This window comes from Lepeophtheirus salmonis, chromosome 11, assembly GCF_016086655.4.
Source record: "Lepeophtheirus salmonis chromosome 11, UVic_Lsal_1.4, whole genome shotgun sequence".
Taxonomy (NCBI): Eukaryota; Metazoa; Arthropoda; class Copepoda; order Siphonostomatoida; family Caligidae; genus Lepeophtheirus; species Lepeophtheirus salmonis.
Genome location: NC_052141.2, coordinates 12448022 through 12469570, shown reverse-complemented (window position 1 = coordinate 12469570; position 21549 = coordinate 12448022). Strand labels below are relative to the sequence as shown.

Below are 21549 nucleotides of genomic sequence, written 5' to 3'. Positions count from 1 at the left end.
TGTATTTTGGGCATGTTAAATATAGAGAAACTAAAAAACGACATGGTAACTTTGATAATTTGATAACTGTCATGGCGTTTCATTAGATTAGCTACAAGCAGCTGTAGCAAGGAGGGCGGGGGAAATAAATACATAAGGGATAAGAATTGCTATGATGTCGATTCTCAATTCTACCCTGAGTCCAAGACAGATTTGCAATTACAACTCTACAACAAGACTTGAAGGTTACTCTCCTTCATTTAGTAGCACAAATAATGTTCTAAAAGGTTTCAAATATATTTGAATGCTCTAGAAAAGGAAGTTCACTCCTCAGGAATTAAATAATAATAGCAATAGCTGAGGAAAAGAAAATTCACCTTTCAGTTTGCCAAATAAATAAAACGGTCGATTTAAAAAATGCACCCAATTTTTATCACTTGCCGTGATGGCTTTTAGTTTTGAAAAGCTTATATCAACTTCAGAATTTGTATTGATTGTACGTTGTGAAACTAATTTGGAAAGAGTCTTCAGATTTTTTTTCAATTTTTTTTTATTCTTAGTGTAAAAAGAAAAAAACAAGCATAATAGTAGGAAGAGTCACTTTTTAATGTTTGAAAATGACGTTGACTTGGCGTGTAAATGAGATATAGAAAAACCTACTGAAATGAATCCAAATAAATAATCCCCTTATTTTTTGCTGGCGTACATTTCAAACCTCAACGAATGTTGCTTTGATGGTTTCCCACATTGACGTAACAGAAAACGTCACTCTCCATTGGCTATTGCGTTATACTTAGATGTTTTATCTTCAAGAATTATAGGGTTTACCTCTATTTAACAACCAAAACCATTTTTTATTTTTGTCTAATCTAATCATCCGATATTAATACAAACCAATGGTAAATGAAAGCTGAATAAAAAAATGACATACTATTCCATATAATTGCCAATGGCTCAGATTTTGGGTTATAGGAGGAGCATCAGCGTCAGTTGTCTGCGTTTTATACAAAAAACTGCAAGAGGTTGAGATCCCAAGACTTTGTAGGCCAAACACCGTGTCCAATTAAGTCAAAAATAATAATAAAAAAACACAGAACATAATGCAACCCCTTCTTTACTGTCTGGCATTTCATAATTATCTCCAGACTCTTCCATTTTCTTACTTACTCCCTTAATAAAGAGCCTGTCCAGGCTTAAGAAGTTTGCAATCCCAACATTAGTCTGTCCGGTGTGGATCGCAACGAGGAATTTCTGACATAAAACGTTTCTGGCTAGCCGTTAAAACAACAAGCAACATCCAACCTGCGGATGCTCTGCTTTTGCAGGCACTCAAGGTTTGTTAACAATAAATTTTGGTTAATAATAATAAAAGCTTTCGAAAATAAGTAATCCTGTTCAGTTTGAAACTCCAAAAAGTTTCACAGGCGTTCTACATCCTGTTTCTCACAACTCTAAATGTAAACAACTGATTACGAGTTAACTATAGTTTATTTTTTATTATTAAATATTGGTGGGATGTAAAGAGTTGCACAACCACTACTTTATATACAAATATTTATCAATGATTAATTAAAGCTAGAAGGCTCATAAATTAGACCTTGACAGTTTTCTCCCATCTTTTTTTATACTAACTGATCTCTTGCTTTAGATATGAGGAAGTTACAATATATGTATACAAATAAATCTTATTTGGACGTATCTGCCTACATTACTTTTAAGTACATAAGACTAATCTTTTATCAGCTGTGTGTGCGTTTATTAGTGTTGAGACTTGGTCCATGACAGATATTTGTTTGTGATATTTTTGTCCAAAGCCCAAACTCAAACCCCTAGACCTAAATTTAATCGTTTTACCCACAACCAAAACACCCCCAACTATGATTCCAACTGATTTTTTTCCCTGAAGATATGTCTCACTGAAGGTTACTTGAGCTCCTTGGATATGACATGCCGCGTGAGATAATATTCCAAATGTAACTCCTTTTTTGTTCAATTTTACTCGTTTGTTTCGCTTTTAATTGAGTAGAATCTTTACATATGGAAGCTTGATTAACAAAACCTATCTTTATCCGAGCTTTGAAGGCAATCAACTAATACATTTCCGATTCATTAAAATTTAAATTAAGAGACCCAGTAGATGAAATACACCCCTTTATATTGTTCGCTCAGATAAGTTATTTTTTAATATCAAAAGGTTGTGATAATTGAAATTGTCGCTGTCCGTCATAGAATGAGAAAGGAGGACCTGCTGGCAAATTTATAGAGTGTATCCCCAAATTTTTCTTTAGAAGCAATCTAAATCATTTTTTGTTATTTTAGTTCAGACCAAACTTCTCATAAAAAAGATAACACTAGTATTTATCATGTTTGTTGTTGGATAAAAGAGGAAATGGTTTCTTAAGCAAAAATGCATGGGAAACATCATTAAGAACACATATTTTCTTACAAAAAGAAAAATAACTTTTAACAAAAAAATAAACATGTTTTAAAAAATCACTTAGAAAAATATATAGCATCAACGTGTTAGCCCCCCTTTCTTCTGCTTGAAGGCAATATCTCTTAAATGAAGTTAAAACGAAGAGAAGAAAAAAATCTTTTTTTCCCCCCTTAGTAAATATATGTGTTGATATTTGCCTTGGGGAATAGAGGAAAAAAATAAGATCTTATAAAGCTTGTTTACACATAAAAATAACACACTACTACTAACAGAGGAGGTAGTAAAAAGTCATTAGTTAGGCAAGGTACATATGTATCGGTCCCAAAATTTTGATGTCTGGTCTGATCTTAAATTTTGAGGAACTTTGAGAAATGACATTATTATAGATCTTGCAGCCACTCGTAGTATTTTTCATCTCATTTAATCTACTTATATATACGAGGGTAGTCGGATAAGTTTCCAAACATTAAATACAATTGTTTTTTGTTTTCTACAGCTCCCAGCGATACTCCCATCTCTGTAACCCCCCGAATAGTACTGGGTGTTTTTCTCTGCAAAATAATTGTTCTGTAGACACTTTTTGCTGTTGACTCGTTTACTTCGTGTTGGGTTGACTTAGACGCGTCAAATTTACAAACAACAAGCATTTATATGTCGTCTATTGAAGGAATCAATTTAAAGGTTACACACACAATAAAACATATTTAAACGACAGCTCCAGCCCTCGATTTTTGTCCCTTTTCACGAATAACCTCACATCAACACCCTCTAACGACTGTTGCATAACAACTGGACCTCCAATATGTCTGAAACTTTCGTAAATAACTCAAACCCGATTCTTAATAGATGGGGCTAAATTTTATTGATGAGTTATGCCCTCATCATGTTGAGGTTGGAAGCTTTGCAGACCAACTTTGTAAATTAACCTTGTAGATATTCTTCTTGAGGATATATGAGAGAGAAAAGATAAGTATAAACTCAGTTTTTTTTTACTAACACTCCACTTGAGCACAACGCTACTACTTACCCTCAATAACACGCTATAATTTCTAGCAGTGACGTCATTATAGATCCCTATCTGTAGTCTTTTGTTGGCCCTTATTTAGGACTGAGGATTGCAGTGCATTTGGGTCAAATGAAGTCCAGTTCAGTCTCCTTGTTGGTCCTTAAAGAAGGTAAACCTGATCCGTCGTAACGTAATTGAGGTTGTTTCCCCATTTTTTAAATTATTCTTTGATATTATTAGAGATGTATTTATGGTAAGAGCACAAGGAAAAGGGGAGAGCTATACATATGATACACCTAAATTAAGATCCATGTTAATATCAGCTGTTTTTTTTTACGATTTTGGAGGGAGAAATTGAATTACCTCTATAAATAGGAGAACATTTTTCATTTGAAATAGTATTTGTACGGTATTATATCACATAGTATAGTGTTATCATTATATTTAAGTTCATATATATGTTTTCGTTCTGCATTTTTAAATCAATTTAGACCAAAGATAGGCAATAATTCTTTTTTTAGAGCAGCTGTTCATAACGGGGGCTTGATTGAACCCTAGAGGTTCGGTGACTCAATTTCAGTGGTTTGGTGTAGGTCAAAACATACCGGGTGTAGACAAAGTAATGATACCTTTTTTAAAAATACAGTTTTGAATAGGTGTTGTTGATTAAATTTAAAGCCTGTGATTGATGTACATGTTGTAAATGAAAATGCTGTATATGCCGCGATGGAGGCAAGGAAAGCCATCATAATTAAATCCCCGTGTGAAGGACCACCAATGACATCATGAAGGCCTTGCCAGTAAAGCCACAATCTGTGGGATCAGAAATTGTTTTGCTGATTGGGACAACCGTAAGGACAAACCCAGGAGTTGAAAACCCGTCAAAGTGAAGCCAAAATACTACACGGAGGCCTTTTTACTCTGAATATTTCTTCTTTGTTCGTTAGTAAGTGGTAGAAATGAGTTCGTCCCATAATTTTGATGTCCCGTCCAATCCCCTTTTAAAGTGAGAGGACACTTACGAATTGGACGCAAAGGACATCTCATAGAACAATCTTTGACAAATGACATCATCATGAATATCTACCAGTGACGTCATCATAGATCCTTAACACTGACTATCCAATCCTATAAGAGCATTTTTGGTTTTGTCCTGTCACAATTCATTTGTGGCAAAATGAATCAAAATTATAAAAAATCAAACTGACTAAAATTGACATGCGTTGGTAATGAATAAATCGTATTTTGGATTGCATATCTATCTTAATGCAATAACCAGACAGACAAACTTTGTGTAGCAGTCTTTTTAAGAGTATATAAGTCATAAAAAATGCATTCATCCATGTGTAAGTATGTAAGTAGTCTGTGTATTAAGTATTCCCTGGCTACAAAAAATTGAACAATCATTTTTTTTTAGTTTCTTCCTTTTTTCTGTTATTGGGCCAGCAAATTGGCCGGAGGATAAAGGACGGCATAAAGTTGCTCTCACTCAAGAAGACGTCGGGAACCATAACGGAGGTTGCTTATATGCTTCAAGACGTCCTCGGCTATGCTATTAGCCATCCAACTTGCATTTTTTCTGTAGTTTTGGGCGTTGACTAGAAAAGAAAGACTTTGGCTGGGTAGATTGATGAACAGTTGACATTAACCGTCAAATTATATTTACACATTGAATAGAATATTTGAGAAGAAATGACTTAGTCGTTTCTTACTACAAAATACAATAGTTTATTTATTAAAGCTTTACTTTCTTAAAGGATACAAAATTGGGAAGATAAGGTAATAAATAGAGTAAAGAAAAATTCACACATTAATGCATTATTGACTTTCTCCGTTCTCCGCCCAGTTTGAAAGATCTTCATTGTGATTTTAAATACATTTTCTACATTCCGATTATTCCATTACGGACTATTACTTTGACAAAGAAGCATAATTTTATACTGTTCACCATAGAATTTAGATGTTTTTTTCATGAGCAATATGCTCTTTTTATGTGAAAAAAAATAAAATTACTTATTACTCAGAATAGAACAAATCATATATTAATTATCAAGGAACCCTTTCGATATTCAAAAACACAGCTCAGCCCATGGATAGCGGGGATGAAAGTCTGGGCTTCAAGGCCGGTTAAATTCTTCAACTGCTGCTTCTTTGGGCATTAAAACCCCTTGTAACATTCATGGGGCGGTGTGTTTGATTAGAAGAGGTCATTGATGCCTGGAAATGCAGAAACAGTAGAATTTGACCCATTTTGGACCAACTTATGAGCCGTGGTGTATTATAAAATATTAATTGGGGTCTTTAAGGGCCTGTTTTTTCATTATTCAATACTTTTATCGTCCGAATATACTGGAACGTTTCCGAACATACGAGATATTCCATATTTTAACATAGATTCCTTTGAAGTCTACAAAATTCTCCAACAGATGATTCCATCTCTGTAACCCTTCCAAATAGTACTCCGCGTTTTTCTCAGCAAAATAATTGTTCTTAATATACTTTTGCTTTTGTTGTACTGACTTAGGCGTGTTAAATTTGAACACAACAAGCCTTTATAAGTCTGCTATTGTTATTGTTTGAATCAATTAAGAAGTTAAACTTTCCAAACAAATATTTAATGACAGTTCGATCCTCGATTTTGTCCATCTTTACAAAATCACTCACATCAAGGCACTCAAACGACTACTGTATAACAACTGCCCGTCCAAAAAGGGTGAAACTTTCGTGAGTAACTGTGAACAGATGCTTATTAAATGTGACTAGCTTATATTTACGAGTGCTACCATTTGCACGTTGAGGTGGGAACATTTCATAGCATCCTCGTAATACAAATGGCAACAAATTTGCACACGATACTTTTGTCTTCCAATCAAATTACCCACAGCCATATTGATTAATGATATCGCTTAGTAATGATATTACCCACAAGAATTTGGTCAAGCAAAAAATTACTAAAACAATTTTTGTCTCTTTCCTTTTTACCACAATCACTTTCCAGTGAGCCATATTATGCAGAACAAATATAATATTTGTGATAAGTTTATTCAAAGCCAATTAAGAGAGTAATATTTTTTGATACTAAATGTATTTGTCATTCTATGAATGTTAAGTTAATAATCAATTGTCTATTGGTTGTGGTATATTTTGCAAAATAAATTTATGAAATAATATATATAAATTCCAGTGCATTTTAAATTCAACTTCCTTTCAAGATGGTTAATGAAGCATATCAATTTTTATTCTTTTAATAAAAATAAACAAAAGATATGTATTTAGGTCAAACCATTTCTTCATTATTTTCCTTGACTTTCTACGAAGAATATGTTATGCTTCATCACAAAAGAAAACAGGAGAGTTTACTTTTACAATCGTAATAGATTACATTTGTATATTTCAAGAAAGATCCTCAATTTACACCTACAAATTCGGGAACAATACAAACTGTGTCATAATGAAAGAATCGGATGTTTGTTTGATAAACCATACTGGAGCCAAATAAAGTCATATAAACCAACTCTGGCCTCTAAAATATATTAAACATTTGGAGCATCTCAACACATCCCAAAATTTGAATACAAAGGGTATAATTGACGGAAGGATGACCAGTAGGATATGGTTGTATGTATTGTATACAGTGTGTCTTTTCTTATTTCCATAAAAATCTCTTTTTTCGATTCAAGAAACCACAACTCAAAATTTGTTTGCAATATGTTTAAATACTATATTTAGCTATATTTGTATTTAATATGACTTCCATTCCATGCATTCACACCTTCAAAACGCTCTCGAACAGAATGACAGCTTTTCACGATGAAGGCCCGGTCAATTGCCTAACTAGCTGTCATGATGGCAGTTCAGGCGAATCCTCATTTGGATGACAGGTGGCACACATATTATTCTCCCAGACCTCCACAAACTCCAAAGTCTAGGGGTTTGAGATCAAGTCTACTGGATGGCCACATAAAAACGTGCATAAGACTGACCCAGATTGGTTGCTCGAGAAGTTTTGATTAAAAATAATTTATTTTATTATACAAAAAATATTTCACATATGAAAGCATCTTTGATCATGAATATCCTCTCAATTGGCATCGATATTTACCTGAAGGTGAGAGTAAAAACTCAAAAAACTTTATAAATATAGTCTCTCTCAATTTTCTCTATCCTTTGATAGTCGTCCATATTGATTGTGTGTATTTGATGGTCTTTTGATTAAATTTACCACAATGAGGAGTAGTGATGCTAATTGTTTGAATTTATATGCTCTTTCGTTGTTGTTTTTTTGTTATTTTTGAGTAGGTAACCAAAGAATAAGCTTTATTTTCATAAGTTTTATCATTAATATTTAATTCCTTATGGAGAACTTCTTTTCAAGTGCTTATTACCATTTATCCATGATATATATGAATAACAATCCGTATTCAACATGTGAGTGCGCTCATAAAAGACAAAGAAACCCTTCAAATGACCTTATGATTAGTATCCGAATTATAATTGTATGTCCTTTTTGGATTCTGAATATAATTGAATTTCGACATCAGTGTAATTCTTGGTAATATTCTTGTGTATTTTCTTCTCCCCCGTCTTAGCTGCTTGTAGTTATCCTCCAATACAATATTAAAATTAAATATTACTACTATTTGCAATTCACTCGGGAATAATATTTGCAGTATGAGCCGAATCATTATACTCGACCAGACTTTTAAAACAGCTTTTTAATTTTGAGATCTACGGAAAAACCTTTTTCTCTAAGATAACCTATCTGTTGGCTGCTGTTAATCAACATCCTTCTTCAAACAAAATCAGTGCTTTTTCTATCACAGCTTGTAGCTTCATTACTGATGCGGGATATTTCGTCTTGTATATTCTGTAAATTTCATAAGGGCTACCCTTGACACGATTGTTTGGCCGATTTTTTGACCAAATCAATATCAAATATCTTCACATCCTAAAAAAAGTAATCAAATTCATATTTTTCTCCATAAAATTTAATAGGTACAGAGTTAATTCTACAATTAGGACAAAAAGACTTCTCTAAATATATCAAGCTATGGACTTCTTCTGTTTGATTGCTGGAAAATCCCTTCCCTCGCAGACTTTCAAATAGAGCAAGAATATCTAGAGGATGAAAGATTGTGAATATACCCATTTGAGTCCATAACTTTCATTTGGGATCTACCCTTAAATACTTAATATTATCATAGTCTCTGATAATAAGCTATTAGTTCAAGTAATGAAGTGATAAGTATTAAGCTCAACTAAAGATGTAGATTTTTTTGATCAATTTTTTGTAAGGATAGGACAATTTGTCTTACTTTGAACACGAATATTTACTCTACTTACTGATACATATTTTGCCCAAGACTGGATTGAAGAATGGCTTTGAAAATAAAAGAAAAAATACACATATTTTATTTAAAACCTTGATGGAGACATTAAATTTTCATTAAACATAAATACTGGGCCGTGGATCATAATGAACGTTAAACAATTAATTACACCTAGTGGCTATAAATGAAATTATAGAGTTTTTTTTTTAATTGAAACTTGTTTATTACTCATTAGAGAACTTTATGTATGAATTTGAGCACCTTCAGTCTCAATCACACCCTCCACGTGACCCCATAACGTGGCGCACGTTGACAATGTAGTGCTTACGCATTGATCGACAATTTTTCTCCTCCAATTGTTTTAGGGACTCAATACTGCTGTGACGTTATCTACAGGCCTTGCTTTCAATTTGCCACCAATTTGCTCTATTCAAGGGGATTCGGGTCGGCTCTGTGGTGGCCAGAAATACTTCGGACCGAACTTCATTTTTTTGCCAATATAATCTTGCACGATTTTCCCGTATATACAAGAGTACTGTGCTGTTGAAAGCAATAATTGGCTACATTTGATTGCTTTGTAATCTTACGAACCTAGGGAAGTACTTTTGATTCCAAAATCACCAAGCAATCTTTGCTAATCAATCTGTATCCAACAGAGAACCAAGTTCATCATTTTATGAATTTCAGATGAAACAATGCTGGGTATCATTACTGAGGCTGGATGTTTGGTGGTGGACACTTCACAGAGGTTGCAGTTGACTTTTCCGAAACCTACGATCCGATTATTTTACCTATTGTACACAGGATCCATTATAACTATCTTCTCGTCCGAGAAGAACAAAATTTTCTTTCCGTAAAATCTCAGGTCATTGTAAATCTTTCTGCACCGATCAAATCGTATTTGTTAAATGAGCAAGGGTCGTTCAATATGTAGGGGAGATCTACAACCAGCTTTTTTTTATGGCATTGCTCACCAACGGCTTCTTCATATTTTTCAAAAAATCTTTTTTTGCCGTTTCAGGTTTTAATTTGATCGGTTTCCGCTTCTATGACGATCACTGATATTTTCAACATTGTTGAACTTATCGTTGATCCTCCAAATGGTGGTATTGCAGACATTAAGGGTCTTAACAATATCAGAATTGCTAAACCTGGTGTAGACTAAACGAGCTACTTCGAATATTTTTACTGTATTTTTGTTAAATTTATCCTTGAAACTTGGTAACTAAAGTGTTCAGAACCTAAAAAAAATCAGCTGTACTTCTTGGTATCGCAACTTTTGCATTAAATTAACCAAAATCATTCAAAACGCAACTAAACTCATGTTCCAAAAACTATTTGACTGCTTGGTAATTAAAATATATGTAACTATTAAATTATACCAAAAATCAGCTCTCAGATTGTAGAACTGAAGTGCTGTAACCCAAAGCAGTTTTAACTGCATTTTCAACCATCAAGGACCCTTTCTATATAATGTAATACACCCCGGCCAAGTAGTTGTACAGGTGAAATAAGCTAACTTTCCCAACTGCTGCTTCCCTGAGTATCAAAGAAGTTTTCTAGTATATCCACACAACAACATTACTTCAACGATTTTTCAACGGTCAACCGATCAAAGTAGAAACTTGTTTTCATTTCAACCTCTGTTTTTTTTTTTTATATATGATACAAACATATAAACAAGATTGTTTTTAAGTTGGACACATTGGCTCTACATTTTATAAATGCAATAATGTCATGGAATTTCGCGAAGCCCTTAAAATACAGTTGAATAGGTACAAAAAAGACTATTAAGCTGCCCATTAGACACTTCTCTTTCTCTTCATTAATATTCAAAACTGTTTTAGTGTTGATGTAATGTACTTCACTAAGAGTAGTTTCTTATCTTGTTGCCTTATTTTGTAAGTATATTTCATAGTAAAAATCTACTATTCACAACATTTCTTTTGTAATAATGAAATAAAGGAAAGGAAAAAAGATTGATTAAGGGACAAATCCAATTTTTGCAAATTATGACTTTCTTTATATTTATTGAATGAATTAAATTAGGTATAAAGGAGATGGGAGGGGGCTATGAGAAAGTCAGCAACGGCTGCATTTGAAAAAATATATGATTATTATTTAAATTAGTTACATTATTTTTAAGTTAATGAATATTATATATAAATTAAAAAAGAAAATATTTTTGGTATGTAGAGGGCTTTTGAGTGCATGCATAATATCTTAGAATTGTGTAATATAAGAAAAAGCAAGGTTTCAACGTTCATGTAAAACTCAGTGTGTTATATGAAAAAAGAAAAGAAAAGGGAAGCACATATTTAAATTATTGAAGCAAAGTTAATCGACGCCTAATAACTCCGAGTAATGGTAGATACCTACGCTAGTTATATAAAGATGCAAGTTTTGTTCTTGTGTTGGACTGTAGAGGCTCCCTTCTTGAGTGTCCGCTTAATATTTTAAAACTACGTGACTAATTGATCTAAAAAAATACCCATTTAGCAACGAGCGTGTGTAGCAAAAGCTCAACGCGTCTAAGGTGCTCCCGCTAGTAGGTTGCTTGAAACTGCGTTAGACAGGGCCCCTGTATATGTTTTTATAATATACAAAGTGGAATTAGTGTTCCTTTTCTATCTCTCAGGGGTGTTTGCAGTTGATTTAACAAATTGTAATCACAGCTAAAGCAATGTGCGGAAACCTCGATTTTGAGCGTTTGATTAATATATAACGGGTGGCCCATCTAGCAGTTACATTTTGAACTACCATTTTTTTGACGTCTCACAGCTTTAGTAACATTTTCATTGTGTCTAATATTTTGTAAAATGTCTCTGACTTACGAAATGGTTAAGTTTACACTCGAAGGAAAATGGAAAATACTGAGGACTTACTTCCAAAATGGAGAGTCTTCAAACGAAACTGCACGAAAATTGCGTCGGTCGAAAGAAAGCGCCTTCTAGGCAGTTTGTGGATAAACTTGTGAAGCGTGTGCGCGAAACTGGTTCGTTAATGGATAAAACAACGCGTTCCCGTGTTCGTCCAGTGTGCTCAATCGAAAACATTGCTGCTGTTGCCGAAAGCGAAAAAACGAGCAAGGAGCTGCCGTTACGGTCAATGGTGAGCGCTATCTGGCATGCTGGAAGATTTTTTGTTTGTCCAAATGGAAAAAAAAGACATCGACGACATTTGGTGTCAACAAGATGGCGCTACGTGCCACAGAGCCAACGTTAACGTGGACCTTTTGCGCACTGTCTTCGACAATCGCATAATAAGCCGAAACGGCTACGTCAACTGGCCACCTCGTAACTCCAATTTGATTCCGTTGGACTATTTTTTGTGGGGAACCTTCAAGGATAAATGTTAGCCAACCATGCAGAGACGATTGACGATTTGCAACACGAAATTGGAGTCGCCATTGCAGCTATTGAAGCTCACACAATCGAAAATGTATCGAAAAATTGGGTCGACAGAATGGGCTGCTGAAAGGCTAGCGACGGCGGCCATATGAATAAAGTGGTTTTTAATGTTAATCGGAATGTTAAGGCTTTCAAATAATCAAAAAGTTATTGAAAAATATCCATTTGTCTTTTTTTTATAGCAATTTCAAAAAGAAAAAGTTTTGTGGGGGACATGGCTACTTGGTCTAAAAAAAAATAAAAATGTTGCATTGTGTGTAGCATATGTGTAACAAGGTACACGTCATGTCTGACATCTGTTATATTAAATATAAATCGAGAGGACATAAGGGATTTTCTACCTAATAATTCGATTAAATAGTGATATAAAAGCCTATTAACTCTTTTTGAAGACTTTATATGACTTTTGACTGTCTCGCCTTTTCTTTGTTGGAAAGTTATGAATGAATTTAAGAATTAAGAAGTTTTCAGCTGTTATTTTGTCTTCTACTAATTGCCATAAAAATGTATCTATATATATATTGAACGGAACTTTTCATATTTCAATATAGCTCAACCACTCTCTCTTCATAGATAAAATACATCATTCACTATTTGATGTTTAAAATATGTAAGATGATAACATCAACATAACAATGGGTGTCAAATGGGAAACATTCACCTGTGGAGGGGGGGGGGGAAGAGGGTTAGATCCCAAAACAATATCCTGAAGAAGGAACCAAAAAGGCACTCGAAAGATTAAAATCAAGCCCCTAGCGTTATGAAACAAGGGAGAAAGGGCACAACTGAGGAAACCCCTCCTTCAAAGAGGACTCATATTCCTCATATGACTGCTGATAACAACAATGAAGTCAGGCCAAAAATGAAGGTTCTTTACGCCGATATTGCTAAAGAGGCAATCGAAATTGTCATTATAAGAAAGAACGGTGACCGTATTTCCATCATTGAATGAAACAAATTTATCAAAATACTTGGCACAGACTACGTACGTAAAAATACTCTTTCAATAGCTTAATTATAAATACTAACTAATTGTCCATTATACAGATGAAATCTCCATAAGTTTTAATATAAAAAGTAATGTATTTATTCATAACAATCTATTATAGACTCAATTAATACATTTGAACAATAAAAAAATTACCTAATATTACCTATCTAACCACACCGTTTAATAAGAATTGACTTTACTTTCTTGTGAAGTCCTCTTATTTTTTGTGAATAAAATATTTTATTTTTCTGCGAATTGATTTATAAATTTGTCTAAAAACTATTTAAATGTATTGAAAGTAAAATAATTTATTAAATCGAAACAGGTTTTGTAATGGATAGGTATGATGGGTGATAATGACATACTTTGCAGCTTATTGCAATTTGAAAATATTTTCACTATCTACAACATGGGCGAAATGGAATGGAAGAATATAAAAATAATATAATTGAGTGGCTTATAGAGATTTATAGATTCTTATTTGATCTGAGGTATTGAATCAAGAATAATTAGTGAGCATGAATGTTACAGGATTATATGGCGGTAAATATTTTGAACAATCTTACTCCGGACTACAGAACCTATCTAAGTACTCAGAGAGGAAACTTGAATATTCCAACAGCTTTTGTAATTTAAACTTTGAAAAATTTGATGGGGGCCTCTCCGAAAATGATTTAAGTATAATGTACCCTCTGGCACACTCAAAGTGATGTTATTTTATTACAATTATTCAATCTGCCCTTAGAATTGTCTTTGAATTCCATTTACATGTATATTTACTGCTCGAGAAGCAACTTGAGACGACGCTACGCATATTGAGTTCAAGAGAACAATTTCTAGAGAACGTGTAGTCCAATGAGCCAAGTGAGAAAAATGGCTGCCCAAGGTAAATAGAAATGCAAAGTTATAGCATAACGCGTGTACAACTAATTTTTTGCTTCCACCACGCTTTTTAATATGGACGTTATATAGGCAATGTCTTGAGAATGTTTGAGTTTTTATTGATAGAGAGTTTAAAATATTACAATCATGTTAGGTTATATCACATATGTTCTATCGTGTTTTTTAGCCTTAACTATTGATAATACAAGTATTGCTACAACATGTTTGATTTATGTCAAGTAACTTCTCCATAAAGATATTCATGAAACCAAATATCTAATAAGGTACACGTCATTTCTGACATCTGTGATATTAAATATTTATCAAGAGGACATAAATGCTTCTTTAATCTATTTAATCGTTTAAATAGTGATAAAAGAGCCTCTTAACTCTTTTTAAGAACTTTGACTGACTTTTGTCTAATTGGATCTTTCCTTTTCTTCTTTGGAAAGTTATCAAGGGATTCAATAATTAAAAAGTATCAGCTGTTCCTTTGTCTTCTACTAATTGTAATAAAAAATATTTATATTGAACAGAACTTTTTGGATTTCTATATCGTTCAAACTCTCTCTACAAAGATTTAATATATAATTACCTATATTATTTGATGTATAAATGTGGTAGATAATTATAATATTGACTGAACAATGGGTATGAAATGGGTAACCATCACCTACAACAAGAGTGTTAGATCCCAATACAATGTTCTAAAAAAGGAATCAAAAAGGTACTCGTAAGAGGTCAATCAGAAGAAAAATCCTGATACAAAAAAAAAAAAATTCAAAGCAAGCCCCTAGCATTATGAAACGAGAGAGAGAGGGCTGACCTAGTGAAACACTTCCTTCAAACAGGACTTATATTCCTCAAAGGCTTGCTGAGGAATATAAAGAATACAAAAAAAAAAAAAAAAAAAAAAGGCCCAAAAAGAAGTTTATTTACGCCGACATTGCTAAGGAGACAAACGAAATTGTCATTATAAGAATGAACAGTGACCATATTTCCATCATTCAATGGAACAAAGCTATTAAATACTTGAGACAGACTACGTATGTGTGTCTGCGCCAATCAGATACCTAATTCCTAACTACGAAGGGCGTCAGTATACGAATAAAAGAATGGAATGAAGCGGAGCGTATCAGGGAACTCAGAAAAGAGAAAAAATACTACACGGTTTGATTTGTAGGGTGAACAGTAACATTGAAGACGAAGTTGTTGCTCACATTATAGTACACCAATGTAATACTCTTCAGATTAGAGTTAAGGTGGAACTTGCAAACTACTGAAATTACTAACTTTCGTAAGGTGCTCTTCATATGCCTAGATCCACTTGCATTTGAAGCCCTGCAATTGATAGACTTCACCATCAGAATAGCCTCAGGAGGAAAGGTACGTTTCAACACTCCACTCAAAACATGCCTATAGAAAGGGGTTATCAACTGAGACGGCTCTTTTGCAAATAACCGATACCATAGAAAAATACATCTAGCAACAACAATGCACATTTGTTGTCAGTTTTGCTTACACAGGTGCATTTGAGTATATACACTTTCATTCAGCTGATGCAGCAATGGAAAAACTCGTTATTTCAAAGTATATTTAAAAAAGGAGCAATCAAGGTCGTTGGCTACGCTGACGACATCCTCCTTTTAATTATTGGAAAACATCTCCTCACCCTTGTCCATGCAAAGGGAAATCAATACTTTTATTGATTGCAGAATAGGAAATTGTCTTGCCTTTAACCCAACAAAATCAAATGCTATCATCTTTTCGAAAGCCTATAAATTTAGATCAAAATACTTTTCACGTTATAGAAATGGATGACAAAGTGATGGAATATGCCACAAATATGATGTACCTAGTTGTAACTTTTGATCAAGGACTCACCTGGACAGAGCATCTGTAAAATAACGCCTCCAAGTGTTCTCGAATATGGAATATGGACAAGGGAATCATAAGACAAAAATGGGGGGATTGACCTAAGACAAGTTTTTCTGATTGTATGAAGTTATAATCAGATCTGTTATCTCCTATGGGTGTCTAGTATGGGGGCATGCAATCACTACAAAGAAAAGTGCAAGGAAAATATTAAACATTATTCAAAGGAAAGCACTCTTGGGAAGGACTCATAGATTCAGATCGACACCAACCGCAGGAAGGAAGACAGTTTTGGGTAGTACTCCTCTTGAAATATACACTAAGGAACAGGCAATGATGTCAAGACATCTTTTTCCCTCGATCTCAATCACTCGAATTGAATTAATTGATAAAAATCAATGATAGTATTTAGTATACAAATAAAATAACAATTTGTGATATCATTTTAATTATAGATTATGGAATTAATGGGTTATTTATTTTCTATATGTGATGATCAATTTATTTGAAATATATAGATATATATGTATTGATTTCATAGTTTATATACTCCGTATGAAATCTATTTTTCATTTGCTCACATTGAAATTATATTACCACATTGATTAAATAATATAGTGTAATACCTTGACGTACGATTTAAAATTGTTCGTAGACCAAAGTTTGTAACAGAAAATAATCAATCCCAAACAACTTAAAAAAATTAAAACTTGAAGCGGATTTCGCGTTCTGTGGCGTACTCTGAACCAGATATTATCTAAAAATAAATTTGTATAGTGCAGCACAATTAAAAACTTAATTCTACTTCTTTATATTTCTTAGAAAAAAGATGTTCAAATATTTGTAATAAACTTTTTTTAAACTAAACTAAGCTCACGCTTGCAACACACATTTTAACAAGACGTAATATTTTTGGCCTATCATTGAGTGTTTTTCTAGATAGTATATGATTAAAAAATCATTTTAATAGTTAAGAAAATTCTAAAAGCTGGGACTTGCAGAGTACTCTAAATAAAATTAATCCTTTGGAGACATTGTAATTGATCCAAATATAAATAGTTTTAATACTCGTAGATTAAGTCAGGATCAACTAAGTTTAACAGTGGCGACATACTATAAAAAAATTAATTGTTCATCCGTAATATAGCTGGAATGTGGGTTTTCTACTAAAAAATGATATAGCTATTGTTCAAGTGAGTAACCCCTTTTTATTTGGGGAAAATGTGATGGCTCTTTGCTTACCAAAAGTTGGTTTGTCCATCCCAGAAGGATCGATGCTTATAGGAAGTCTAACCCACAAATATTAGTTAAATTTACTCCACTCTTGGTTTGAATATAGTAAGCGGATGGGGAATCACCAGTCTTCACACATTATACAAGTATTTTCCTAACTTTAGTCAAACAAATATGAGGACAGAGTTGAAAACATTAAGTATGGAGAGTTTGTGAAAGTGTGAATATAGTAAGGATTATCCCGTCAGTCCATATTCGAAAATGTGTACATACAATCCTCCTCATGATTCTTGTATTGGAGATAGTGGAAGTCCTCTTACAATGGCTATTGATGGCCAATGTATACTAGTTGGGATTGTGTCTGAAGGGATGACTTGTGGGTCGGTTGACTATGCTTATAGTGAATGTATCATTTTACATTACTTGAATATTGATGCAAATTAGGTAAAGTATATGTAATAATATGGTTAGGATTATTGGGTTGGTTCTTTTTATATTCATTCAGATACTTTTATGATACATATTTTAAAATTATTTTCAAATTGCAGGATTTTTGTGAATATCCGATAATTTCATGACTATTTTAAGTTATATAATAGAGTAAAGAAATCTATTTTTTTTTTTAAATAATAAATGTCTATCAATATTTTTTTTATATATAACCCCTTATAACCCCTGTTTGATACGAGGACTTATCCACGTCTCTTCCAAAGTCCTCCAGTAAATTGAGCTCCTCCGTCAGCGTGAAGAGAAACCGGCACACTGAATCTTGAAATCCACCCCGAAAAGAAAGACTCTATAATGGTCTTAGCCTTAGTATCACATCTAGGAATAACTTAAGTCCATCTTGTGTCCCTATCCAAAACTGTTAAAAGATACATGTAACCATTTGAGAGAGGGCCAAACTATATTTCTATATGAAGTGCACAAAATCTTGGAGGATCTGTAGAAGTCGGAGTAGGACCAGAAGGCCTTGGGTGAGTTACTGCTTTGTTCTTCTGACAAGATAGACACTCCAGGGTCCAATTTTTGACCTTTTCTCTCAAATTAGGTGACGCAAATGACTTGCAGACCTCTCACAATGTAACTTTAGGCTTGGGGTTGTAGGACCGTAAGCTAAATTATATATTTTTTATGCAACTCGTTTGACAATGCTATAGCTCTGAAATTCATATCCGTCCCAAAATCGACTAGAATATAACATCCCAACTTCTTAGTGACAAAAGCCTTGTCTTAAAATCAAAACTATGATCGTTTGAAAACTGGTTCTGTCACAGCTCTTCAAGGAGGGAAACCTTTCAGATCTGACTTGAACTATCAGTCTCGACAAGATGTCAGCAGCGACGTTCTCTTTCCCCAATTTGTGTGTAATCTGACAATGAAACTCAGATATAAAGGAGAAACATCTAAACTATCTTGCCGTCCACGAGGAGTTCCTCGATTTCAATGTGGAACTCAAGGCCTTGTGGACGGAAAATAATGTATATTCAAATCCTTCCAGCGACCAGCAGAAATGTGCCAGGGCCTCCTTGATAGCAAACCGCTCCCTATCAAACGCCGAGTACTTTTGTTGAGCATGAGTCAACGATTTGGACCAAAAAGCCAATGGTGGCCATGCACTTCCTGTGCATTTCTTTAAGGAAACTCCCATCCCAATCAACGACGGGCCTGTTGTCAGTGCAAAAGGGGGGGCTGTCCTCTCGGAAGTCTAAGAGAGTCCGTTCAGAAATGGTATTTTTAATTTTTTGAAAGGATTCCTGCTTCTTTTCTTCCCATTTGAGTTTGGTATACTATCCGTGTTGTTAAAGAGGCCCTGTATGAACATTGCATAATATTGAACCATTCCCAAAAAGGTCTGAAGTAATTTACAAGAATTGGGAGGAGCTAAGACTCAAATAGTCTCGACTCTACTTGAAAGAGGTTTAATTCCCTCTTCTGAAACGTGGTGGCCCAGGAAATATAAAGAGTGTACTGCCCATTTACATTTATCTCCTGAGAGACGGAGACCTGCTTCTTGGAGCTTCGACAGAACTTGAAAGAGTAATCCTCTAGGTTTGTCTCTGGACCTGAACGCAATAAGAATATCGTCTAAATAAACAAAACTCCCAGCTCAATTCTGAATAAGGAATCTATGAACCTTTGGTAAGACTGTGCTGCATTTTTGAGCCCTAAAGGCATGCAAGTATACTCGAAGAGGCCAACTGGAGTATTGATTGCCGTCTTGTGAGCGTTTTGAGCCTCTACAGGGATCTGATGGTATGCCTTTCATAGATCCAACTTACTAAACACTTTGGATCCTCCCAGCCCTAGAGAAAAGTCCTTCATATTGGGAAGGGGATAGCAATCCAGCTCAGACATGCGATTCAGGGGACAGAAGTACCCACAAAAGCGGAATCCTCCACTTGGCTTCTGTACGAAGTGCACTACCGATGAGAAGGAGTGTGATGACACTAGCAGAACTCCAAGCTCCAGGAGCTAGCCCACTTATTTCTTCAGAAAAACCCATTTGTGTACACTAAGTCACCGAGCCCTAGCAAGACAGGGTGGTCCAAAAGTAACTATCGAGTGTTTCACAGAGTGCTGAACAGGTGTGTGAGAATCCCAGAAAGAGAAGAACAAAGGGAACTACTCCATGAACTCGTCCTCACGTGTGATTTGGTTGAGGTAAAGGCACGCCGGTCTTTTGAAGAGGGAGCAATTCCTGACGTCAATACTTAAATCCTGACGTCGTAAAAAAGGAACTCCCAAATTTGGAGGAATCTTGTCTACTACATAAAAACCCAAGAGTAGTTCTTCTTTTGCAAGGGCGATATCTAGGGACGACATCCCCAAAGGAACGACTCTTTGTCCTCCGAAGGTGACCAAGGTAGGTAGCTTAGTCTTTCTAAAACCTTTCAGTATTATATTATATTCCAAAGAAGTGCAATTCCGCCTCCAATGAGTGATTTAGGCCTTTTAATGGAACAATAGTCGTTAACTCGAACTTTTAAATATTTGTATTAAAAAAAGGTTAAAATGAATAAATATTATGTCATTAGCCACAGGATTCGGTCCAGTTTAGTCTAAGCACCGGTCTTATCGATCCTTATGACTGTTATCCTTTGGAAATTTTCATGAAAATGTCGATGTTTATGAAGATATATCCTATATGAAATTGGTTTTAAGACCATTGCACATATCTTGGCAAGATATTTCTATTTTCATTATAACGAAAATAGGTTCTCCTGGGGATTCCCAGAACATTAAAAGATTAAAATTAACTTTTTCAGAATGATTTTCCCTGCCTATAGCGGTTAGTATAGGTATTTTTGCTCCTTTTTGTTATAAGGAAAAGGAGTGAGCTTGCCCATAGCTTCTTATAACTAAACTTATGAAACTCTTGAAATGATCTGAAATCAAAAATGTTTGACAATTTAGCTTTCTGAAAATGTATTTGACTTAATTTACTTTTATTATTAAAAGGCTTCCTTTACAATATTAAGCTTTCAACTGTTTTTTTGGATTTTTTGAATAGTATTTGTTTGGAAATAAAGGAGGATGATGATTATTTATATTTAACTTTTGCAAAAACTGTATAATTTCTATTTTTATTCTACAAACAGACACGTTATTCTTTGTATTTTGGATAATGAAAAAAAAAAAAAAAATACGTAGAATGATGTATTTTTTTTTGCTAAATAGACTTATTTCCCAATTGTTATTTTGTTTTTGTGACTTCTACGTTAAAAATTTTAGTTTTTCTGCCATCGAACAATTTTTCTGGAGATTTATTCGTTTTTGGGCAAAATTTACCCCTTGATCACTAAAACGTCAAACAAATAAAAAAAGTGGAATGAAGACTTATGAACTTAAGAATAATGCAAAATAAAGTTATCTTTGAAAGAAAGTATAGTCCAATATTTATAGAAAATAAATGTAAAGCTTCATTAAATATGCAAGATCCAGTGCTATTGCTCTGAATTACTCTCACTAGAGGTATTGAGACTATCATGAATCAATATTTGAAACATGTGTTCATTGTATATTTTTAGAAAATAATATTAGCTACTTCTCTTGTTTATAGTAATATAGAAAAACATATTTTTATTTAAGATATATATATGAAAATTATATGAATTTGAAAATTTTTTAAATTAATTATTCAAAAATTCTTAATAATAAAATCTAAAAAAAAAAGCAAACATTCATTCATATTTAGTAATTCAATAATTCATGTGGAGATCAAAGGGTAATAATGCAAAATGATTAATAGCAACTTAGTAATCTAGAAAGTGGTTCCCAGCTCCCTAATTTTTGACATTGTAATGAAATTAAGATTTAACAATATGAGTTTATTCAAATTATCAAATCATTTGTATGATTGTTAGAGCACAAGTTATATAAAGGAACGAGGGTCACATAATCAT

At 33.8% G+C, this 21549-nt stretch overlaps 2 protein-coding genes across 2 annotated transcripts in view; both read left to right on the top strand.

Moving 5' to 3' along the window:
* The window catches only part of LOC121126087 (venom peptide isomerase heavy chain), a 157000-nt gene that overhangs the window by 83649 nt on the left and 51802 nt on the right, over positions 1-21549 (top strand). The window lies entirely within an intron of this gene.
* Positions 1-21549, top strand: part of LOC121126257 (uncharacterized) — a 119559-nt gene that overhangs the window by 81022 nt on the left and 16988 nt on the right. The window lies entirely within an intron of this gene.